General features: G+C 34.8%; 1 long non-coding RNA gene across 1 annotated transcript; it reads right to left on the reverse strand.

The window, feature by feature from the left end:
• Positions 1-2,189: 2,189 nt before the first annotated feature.
• LOC130051957 (uncharacterized) lies at positions 2,190-3,486 on the reverse strand. Its single transcript, XR_008800242.1, has 2 exons — positions 2,460-3,486; positions 2,190-2,342 (listed from the first exon to the last, which is right to left on the reverse strand). It is a non-coding gene; the product is annotated as an uncharacterized LOC130051957 (long non-coding RNA).
• Between the last annotated feature and the right edge of the window lie 7,154 nt (positions 3,487-10,640).

The raw sequence follows: 10,640 nt of genomic DNA on the forward strand, positions 1-10,640 counted from the left end.
AAGTTAAATGTAATGTAATTTATATATAATATCGTGGAAGGATCAATAATTGAACAATTATTGCATGGGGGTTTTTGGCCGTAAGTTAATAAGACATGTAAAGAATGTCTCATTTAATTACGTTGTCCAGTTCTTGCTACATATAACTGGAAAATCAACAAGCATATTGTTCACACATTTTAATTTTCAATATTGGTGGGGGAAAATTCGGCACCCAATGACGTTAAAGAATTTGGCCATTCAATTTCAATGCTCACCATTTTCATATGTGTGTATCTGCATTATAATTGATTTTGGTTGATTTAGAGAAATGGTGGTCGCCAACCTTTGTCTTCCAAAGTAAAACAGGGTTATCAATTTACTTCTCATCGTTAAATCATGTGCGCGCTTCTCCATTTGAATAATTATTTTAGATGATCATTAATTTTGATAGCAGCTCTCATTTAATGTCAATAATTAGTAAAACCATGTATATTGATTAATAGTAATGCTAGAATTTAGTATTTACCTTAAACACTTTTAATAATATTGAAGAGAAAATTTCAAATATTTATATTCATATTCGCTTCAAAATGATACATGTAAATATATTCCATAGAGAGGACAGCTGAATATTCAACAAGACATATCTTTTCATTATTTATTGACCTATTATTACTCATAATATTTTGAATATACCAATTATAATCAAACTTTCTTACTAAACGTATTCTTTAAAACACTTGCCTAGCTATTCATAAAACGGGTTCAAACTGTCACCTTGTTCCGGTTTTATTTTTACACTCTTTCGTATCGGATCAACCATCGAAGCGATGTCCCATAGAAAGAAGGACGAGCATTCATATAACAAGTGGAATATTTAATAAATCTTTTTGTTGTGATATAAAACAATATCCAAGCAAAATCAACAGACAAATAAAACACATTAAAACTTTATTTTAATTATGAACAAGGCAGAAACAAAAACCGGAAATGCGTTTTCTTCGTAAATTTTTCTGGACTACTTTTACACCCAAAAGAATAAATAAAAGTCATTTATTAAATAACTAGGGAATTTTCATACACCAAATTCACAATGAAGACTCTTGGTGTTGTCTTAAAACACATTTAGTAAGATATTTAAAGAAAAACTAACATAAAACGTTAAATCGGCGAATATCAATATCGGACATCGCGGGACATATGTCCCGGGACATATGTCCCGGACTACATTTACACCCACCCCGGTCGTCGGCGGTAAATCTAGTACTCCCGACTCCCAATGGTCCCGGATTGCGAAAAGAATTTTGAAGGACCAATTTACGGAAGCCGATAGGTGCAAGGGTATAGAATTAATATTTATTTAACTGCACAGCGGGGTTAAGGTTCAATATCCTCTCAAATATAGCAATTTCCATAATCTTAAATCAAATGTTGGGCATTTTCCACATTCACATCCAAATCGTATCTAAACGAGGCAAAATATTGTACCTTCCGTATCAAAATCCTAAATCTGCAACTAGTTACCTTTCTGAATATGCCTTGCTCGAAATAAAATATCGTCATCTTTCACCTGTACCGAGTCGATATGTACATGCAGTTTTTGTTTTATTCCCAATGACTATACACATCGGGGGCGATATCAAGATACTTTACAGTCTTTCGTGCACATACTATATATAAAAATATGAGACTTATATATTATCGAAGAAAACTGGGGAAAAATCATCTGACAAACAGATTTAAACACATACAGCTTGAACACTAGATAACGGAAATGACATTTATTTTTATTTTTTCTGCTAGGTTAAATTGGCACGAATACGCCGTCGTAAAATGTGTAATTAAAATTAATAAAATCAAATTTAATTTGTAATGAGCTAGGGCTCTGCGGTAGAACTACGTACACTTCGTAGAATCGGGGAAACACATAATTTATGTGGCTAAGCGCTCTGCCATAATTTAGAAACACAAAGAATGCCTAATAATGGTAAATTTTATTAATTTTTAAAAGTAATTTGTTTCCATTTTAATGGTATTTTTCTTTGGATCATATTTTGTTATGAGCTATGTTTGTTAACCGTACCTGTATCGGTGTCCGTTTTCGGTTTTTGTATTTATAACACAGTACTAGATTCAAGCTCCGGTCAGCTCAGTATAGGTCTCAAACTACCAGGAAATGGAGGAAAATTCGCCTTCAGAAGCCCATGTTTTAATTTTCAGATTTTATTACCATGGCAACCAATTTTCAAAAATAAAGTATATGGTTCTTGAAAGTACACATGTGAAAGATTTTAAAGGTCCATCATGACATCTGATGCTAGCCTGGAAATGGGTCGAGATACAGTCAGGCACCTGCCATCCTGGAAGTAAATAAGCAACAAAAATGAGGAAAATATACCCATTTTCAACCCCTCCTAATTAAAAAAAAAAAATTCCCAGGATAATGACAGATACCAACTTTCAGCAAAATTCCTAACCTTTCCAACAAGGCCAAATTTGCAATAGGGTCCTTGATTCCTTTTCGAGCTATTTTACATCCGTTTAAAGTGAAAGTAGAATTGCCCGCCTAGAAGTCAAACTCTCATACATCTCACAGTCACAGTCACAGTTTTGAATCCCATAAAAAGGCACTGGATCAATGTAGAACGGTCACTTTCCTATATTAATACAGATATCAATAACAATGAAACTATTTAAATTCTATAAAATACTCTTTTAACATATTTACATTTTAAACCTGGTCACTTTAGCTTCGTATTGGCAATTCGCCAGGTATATTGAGACTATAATCCGTTACGCTACAACTCCAATATCATTATTCGTAGGGGAAAGTAGTCCCGGAGAATTTGACGCTGTACGGAGTTTGTACTAGATTTACCGCTTTTGAGTAGGTGACATTTCAAGTTTAAGAATTTATACTTATTATCATTGGGTTTTTTTTAATTGTGTGAATCACTTTGGACATAAAGATTGCTCCCGAGAAGTATGAAGTAATTCTGTTCGCCGGTTTTTTAATATTATCTATAAAACATCGCAATCCGGGACCATCGGGAGTCGGCAGTACTAGATTTACCGGCCACCCCCGTGTAGTACGGCCGAAAGTCCCGGATAACGGTTTTTGCATGATTTTTCTGGGAATTCCATAAAGAAGGTACTGAACCAGAGTTTTTATCTACCAAAAAGCGGTAAATCTAGTGTGTTTTATAAATGCCGAAACCTGAACACAGTCGCCGATCTTGCGATCTACCAAAAGTCCGCGTTTTAGCATTATAGACAATATTGAATCAAACTGAGTTCTAGATCTCTAAGATAACTTAAATAAATCGCACTTGCATATATGGTGCATTTATATGCGCATTTTATTGTGTCACCTTACATATTATAAGTAATCATACATGTGTAGTACACGCACTCTTTTTCAATATTTCTATCCACTTTGATATACACTATAAATAGTGTGCTTCTTTTTAAACTTCGGTTGTTCAAGCATATTCGTTATATAATTAATTGAATAATTCTATAATTCAATTATTATATTATTATAAGTATCGCATTGATTTTCCAGAGGTCTCTTGATTCAGGAAGCCTACCAAATGACTGGCTCAATGCAAATATAGCACCAGTTTTTAAGAAGGGAGACCGCCACCTACCGGAAAACTACCGTCCAGTTTCTTTAACTTCTGTGCTAAGTAAATTACTTGAACACATTGTCTGTCGTCATATGATGAAGCATTTAGAACGTCATAAGATCCTCACTTCTCTTAACCATGGTTTTCGTTCAGGTTATTCCTGCGAAACCCAGCTAGCTGTCACTATTGAAGACCTAACATCAAGCTACGACAGAGGAATACAAACTGATATTGCAATATTAGACTTTTCGAAAGCATTTGACACCGTGCCACACCATAAGTTTATAAACTGAAAGCTTACGGAATACAGGGCCGCCTACACCAGTGGATCCAATCATTTCTATGTAACCGACTGATTAGGGTAGCTGTTGAAGGGAGTGCTCAAAAGAAGTCACGGTGGACTCAGGAGTACCATAGGGTACTGTATTAGGCCCCCTCTTATTCCTTTGTTATATAAATGACTTACCTGATACGGTGCAGTCTAAAGTCCGCTTATTCGGCGATGACTGCCTACTATACCGTGAGATAAGATCACACAAAGACCACCTAATAATGCACCAAGACCTTGCTAACCTGGAGCAGTGGGCGAAGAAGTCGGAGATGCGTTTTAATGACACTAAATGCTATGTACATGTACTTAGTATCCGACAGAAGTCTACGGGTTGTTTTTTTTTACCAGCTAAACGGAACCATCCTCAAAGGTGTACAGACAAACCCGTACTTAGGGGTCATGTTGTCATCAGACGACCTATAAATAATACACTAGGCTTTCTGAGACGGAATCTTCGCCACAGCCCTTCACCTACTCGTAGAACAGCATACATTTCCCATGTACGTTCTACACTAGAGTACGGAGCCGTTATATGGGATCCCTTCCTTGAATCAGACATGAAGAAGATACAAAGGAAAGCAGCTCGTTTTATTACTGGAGACTATAAGAACCGGACACCAGGGAGCATTACCAACATGCTTAAGACCTTAGATCTACCATCTTTACAAGAACGAAGGAAAGAATTACGCCTAACATTCCTGTTCAAGGTGGTTGAGGGGCTAGCACCAGCGATACCGCCTGATACTTACTTGGTAACAGCCATCAACAAGCGACGAACCAAGGCCAAGAAATTTACTGACTTTGAAACGCGGAACATCATCCATAGTACCAACAATAGCCGGTTTCAATATACCATTGTGTAACACACCTATAAGAAGAAACTCATTCTTTGTACGCACAGTCATTGACTGGAATGAACTGAGTGACCATCAAGTGTGTTCAAAGACTGTAGAAGGCTTTAAATCAAGCCTTCAGCGCGAATAAGATTTACTTGCGCTCTCTCATTTCCGTTGATCATATGCCAGAAGTGGTGATTCAACGTACCAATACAGATACAGATACAGATTATTTTGATGATGTATTCAAAGTGTAATTTAAAGTAACCCTTCGTAATTTATCGACGGAAGAGAAACGACAATTTTTAACATTATCATTTCATCATCAAGACAATTAAAGACTGTATTATCATAATTCCTTTTTTAATCAAAATGTCAAAATGTAAAGGCACACTTTTTGGGTTACATTATTTACTCTAGGGAGTAGAGTTTCTTTACTTTCGGAGTTTAGATTTTTATTAAAAATTACTTGGCTCTTGGGTGAATGGGGAATCTTTGCGTGGCCAGAGCTGGGCAACGGAATCAATGATTAATTTTAATTATTACTAATTACCGACAGACATTCTCATCTATTGTTTTACATGTAAGCGTACGCTGTTTAGGTACGAATTTACCAAACTAAGGCGATCTACTTGTTCCGATTAAACAATATCACGATCACAAAATGCAGCAGTTTTTATTATTCTGTGTTGGTGAAATATCATAGAAATATTAACTAGAGCAAAGCTCGTTGCAAAGCAACGAGAGGTCTTCCGTCGGAGCGTGTGACATAAAAACCTTGAACTTGACCATATGTCCTTGGGTCAGGTCCTAATGCAGCCTCAGTTAACATGAAAATCTGTTGTAAGTATGAAATCTAAATGTTTCTTCATTACTTGATATGGCCAGTACAGGGTTTGTATTTTCTAAAAAGTGAACTTGACAATGTGACCATGGGTCAAGGTCAGGACATATTCTTTGATCATATGGCGCGTGTATGTTGGAATAAATTCTTTCAGCATTTAACTTTTCAGTCCCAATAATGAAGAAAAAATTACTATTTAAATTTATGAAATTTATGGCTCAGGACATACAATAAAGGTTTATAGCTGTTACCAATATTTTATCATACAACAAAATTATGATAGCATAATATTCAGACTGAAGAGAATAATTCATCGAGTTTGAATTATTTATACATACAAATCAAATAAATTGATCTCAAATCTTGAATATTTTATTAAACTTTAATATCTATCTGCGTAAATACATGTAGGTATATTATGTACACAGTGCGCACAGAAGTCGCGTATGAATTTCACGCCAGGGGCCAGTGCCGAAGTTACATAATTTGGACCAGGAGTTCTGAATCAATGTTTAATCAAAGTCATTGTTTTTAAACAATAAAACAACAAATCATTTGAAATGAGACTGGTCGGCCATGGGTTTCTGAATATTCTATACGCATGCTTAGATTTGATTTAATCATGATTATAAACTATTGATTTCAAAACATGTTCAGAAATAATTCGTTATGTTTGTAAAATGTATCCATTTTCTTTTTCACAACGAAGAATTTGAGTAAAGCTTGTCCAGCAGCGATGAATCTCCGATATTAAACACACATTCAATTAGACATGATTGAGAATCGAACTGTATATTAAACTGCAGATTTTAAAATCGATGTCTGGCTGAATGCTCTAGAGTTTGGAATTTAAAACAAATCAAACGTAAGACCAGGGACGTATAAACAAGTATATACATCCCCGGAAAGACTGAATTATTCGAAAAATCCAATATGATCAAAAACATAACATTCTCTGTTATATTTAGGACGACAATGTTTACTTTGTGTACACGCGATGGTTCCTCGAGGCGGTTACGTAATTGTAAACTAAAACAAACCCCGCGGTGTATGTAAGATGCGTGTAGTTAATGACTGAGTTATTCTATGCTTGAAGGTTTGTTTCTTCAATTAAATATATCGTTGTTTTAATAACAAACGTAGAAGAGATAACCTTTTCCTCTTTTTTTTCTTTAGAACGATTGTTTATATTAAAGCTACTAAATAATAAAAAAAGAAAGTTGTCGATAGATGATTTTAAAGGAACCATAGATCACATTAAAACCTTATTTCAAAAGAATATTAGCATTTCATGAAGTCAGATTTATCAATTAAAGCAAGTTTATTTAAGTTATACGCATTTTTCCCCTTCACCTACCTAATGATATGGTTACCTGTTTGCGGGTCAAGCTTTTTACTCATATATAACACAATACTCGAGCAAAATATTATGTTTATGAGATCAATAAGATGTTAAAGAACAACTTTTCCAGCGAAAGCCATATCGAAATATTTACCGTTTTTGAGTTATAAAGCGAAAACTTTGAAGATCCCCAGATCCCTAATTTAAGGGGCCAGTCCCTCTTAACATTTTGCACAACTTTTGTTCTACACGTCTTAACAAGATATTTTTAGTTTAAAAGATACAAAGGAAAATATGTGTAATTTTTTGCTCCTTTAGGCGTGCTAATTTTTTAACCCTGTCAACCACCATTTCGAACGCTGTGATCAAAAAACAAAAAACGATGTGCACAACTACAATGCTCCTACTTTTCATTTTCAATGCATTTTCTGCTCAAGCTTATACAGTTTCGGAGCCTTTGTCTGGAAACCAAAGCCCCTAAAATTTCATTCAAAGGGGAATAACTCGTGAACAGAAGGGAATTTCTGAAATGTAGTACATGATTTTAAAATTGTTCTGTAAAGTTTATAAACCCTTAAAATTTGAGCAAAATCCATGCAGAAATGAGCGAGATATGAAGTTGTTACGGAAGATCTTAAATATAGTTTTAATTAATAGTTTTGCAGGAATTGGATTACTTAAAACCCAGTATTTACAAAGGGGCTGTGGAAATAGGTCAGTGTCTTCGACCGTGTTTGGGTTCCGACATAAAATTATAAAACGTACTAGATTTACCGCTTTTTGGCAGGTGAAAACTCTGGTTTGGTACGTTTGTAGAAGAATTCTCAGAAAAGGTTTATACTTTTATGCACCTAGGTTACAAACAGTAACCTCTGCAAATTTTGTGCTATTACATGCAGCATTTAAAAGAGAAATCTCGAAAAAATCGCTATCCGGGACTTTCGGCCGTACTACATTTACCGCTCACCTCCCAGTACGACATTGTTGGGTACTGGAGAAATCGTATTATAACAAAGTCATCATTTGGTTTTGTTTTGTTTTTAAATCATATTAGAAGATCTATTTGTAAAGTACGGATATCTGCTCATAAATTAATGAGTGAAGTTGGTAGATATTCTGGTATTACTGGGAATGAACGAATTTGTAACAAATGCAACTCCGATTCATTAGGTGATGAGATTCATTTTTTGTAGGCCTATACGCTTTAGCAAAATTCATTTACAAATTGTGTTCTGAAGAGCCATCTATTCTAAGTATAACTGGGGAATTTATTTTGAATATATGACTGTGTTGTGTAATCTCTTCTTTTTCTTTACTTATACATGTATATACATGTACAGCATTTTGTATGTCTTTGAGCACAGGAGTCGGCAATTTTATCAATAAAGTAGAAATATATGAGAAATGGACATAAATACTACCATTGAGCAAATGGCGTGACGTCACACAAAACTTATGGAGAGTGAATATTTTCGAAAGTATGTTTATTTTGGATTTTAGAGTAATTGACGGCAATTAAAAGAGTGACCGATCCAGAAATCAGGTGGGACACATCGACTGATGTTATTTATACCGGGTACTGCTGTCTTTTTCACGCAATATAGCACCGGAGCAGATTTTGACGAAATCGTGTTGCATTCCTGTCGCTCGCGAAGCTCAATGGTAGGTAGTATTTATGCCCATTTCTCATATATTTCTACTTTATTGATAAAATTGCCGACTCCTGTGCTTTGAGGGCCCTTGACTGGAAAAATAAAAATATGTTCCTAGTCAGCCAATCGCAGACCCGGCCTATCATGAACTCCGCCTCGTGTGTCAACCGAGGGAGGATTGTTATTGTTTCTTTAAACAGAAACGCCACTGTATCAACACACTTCTTTGTGATAGTGCGTTACATTGGTGACGATTCCATCTACACTCCGCTGACGTAAGGTAACAACAATAATAAAGGTATAAAGACTAAATTTTTATTTCCGTCTGTCATAGAGCAAATTAAAGAAGATTTCCAAAGTGGTAACTCTCCTATGTATGGCACGCCAAATTCACAAAAATGAGCTAAACATAGTTTCGCAGTTGATAAACTATAGGTTTATCGACTGTAAACTATAGTTTACGGAACGTAAACTATAGTTAACGACGTTAATCTATATTTCACATCTGTAAACCATAGTTAACAGATAATCTATGTTTCACAAGCGTAAACTATAATGAACGATGAAAACAATCATTAGCGATTGCAAAACATAGTTTATCTGATAAATACGGTTTCACGATTGTAAACTACGGTTTACAAGTCATAGTTTATCTGATAAATATAGTATCACAATTTGTGAAACTAGGATTAACAATTGTGAACTATAGTTAACAAATGTAAATTATAGTTTACAAATGTGAATCTGTATTTATCAGCAAAATCTATTGTAAACGTTTATTTAAAGACATAAACTTGGATTAGCATTTGTAAACTATAGTGTACAACCGTTAAATATAGTTTTACGGATGAAAACTATAGTTAACGAATCGTTAACTATAGTTTACGGTCCGTAAACTATAGTTTACAGTCGATAAACCTAGTTTATCAACTGTGAAACTATGTTTAGCTAATTTTTGTGAATTTGGCGTGCCATACCTATGCAAATAATGGCGGCTGATAATGTCCCAAGTGGTGAGTACATCGGTGTTATGAATGCGCGTGATGTGAATCAAGTAAAGAACATTTCCTAAAATGTGCGCAGTGCTAAAGAAACAAGAGGTCCATAGGTCTTATCGGTCACCTGAGTACTAGTTAAAAGTATCACTAGTCATAATTAAGGACTACTAATCTAGAAAATATTTCCTGTTCTGATATTATACTGTCTTTTCGCAATACCCATAAGAACATATATAATGTCAATGCACCACCCCGTGGTATCTTTTGCATTACAGTCAATCATATGTACTTGTACTACGTGCCTTTTACTATTATTATGTGTCATTGCATATATATTGTTATTATTTTCTTCCTGTGTGCATTTCTGACCGTTTTGCATTATTTAGGATACACGGTGGTACTTACATATATTACATCAAGTAATGTCTCAAGTTATGTACGTTGTCTAAGCTCATACTACTAGTATTACTGTATATTATGTGTGAACCATATGCAACCATATTTGCACATATGCACTCATTATAAACATGACATGTTGACCTAGTACCAATGTACCGTTCCGTGGTATCTTTTAATTTCATTTAATTGTTTTATTGTTGCATTCCTCATCTTACCCTTGTAAAGTGCCTTTGAATACTTGTTTTATATAAGGCACAGGCAATTGCATTGCTTGGGGTCGAATGTACTATTAAAGAGTACTCTTTATATAGTAAATTCGACCCCAAGCGATGTAATTGCCTGTGATATAAGGCGCTATATAAATTTTATTATTATTATCTCTAAGCTACATGTAACTTCTACTATTCAGCAACAGTATAAAACAAGATGTGTTCTTAAAACCTCAATGCCCTTCAAAGTGCACATACCTGGGTGTTTTAATGAATTACAATGGAAAGTTTAGCACCACACAAAAGCAATTGGCCAGCCAGGGCAGAAAAGCAATGTTTTCCTTGAAATCTAAAGTCAGCCAAATGTATTTAAACACAGAAACAATGTTATCCTTATTTGATACATATGTTGCAAGTA

The sequence above is a fragment of the Ostrea edulis genome, chromosome 2, assembly GCF_947568905.1.
Source record: "Ostrea edulis chromosome 2, xbOstEdul1.1, whole genome shotgun sequence".
NCBI classification, from domain to species: Eukaryota; Metazoa; Mollusca; class Bivalvia; order Ostreida; family Ostreidae; genus Ostrea; species Ostrea edulis.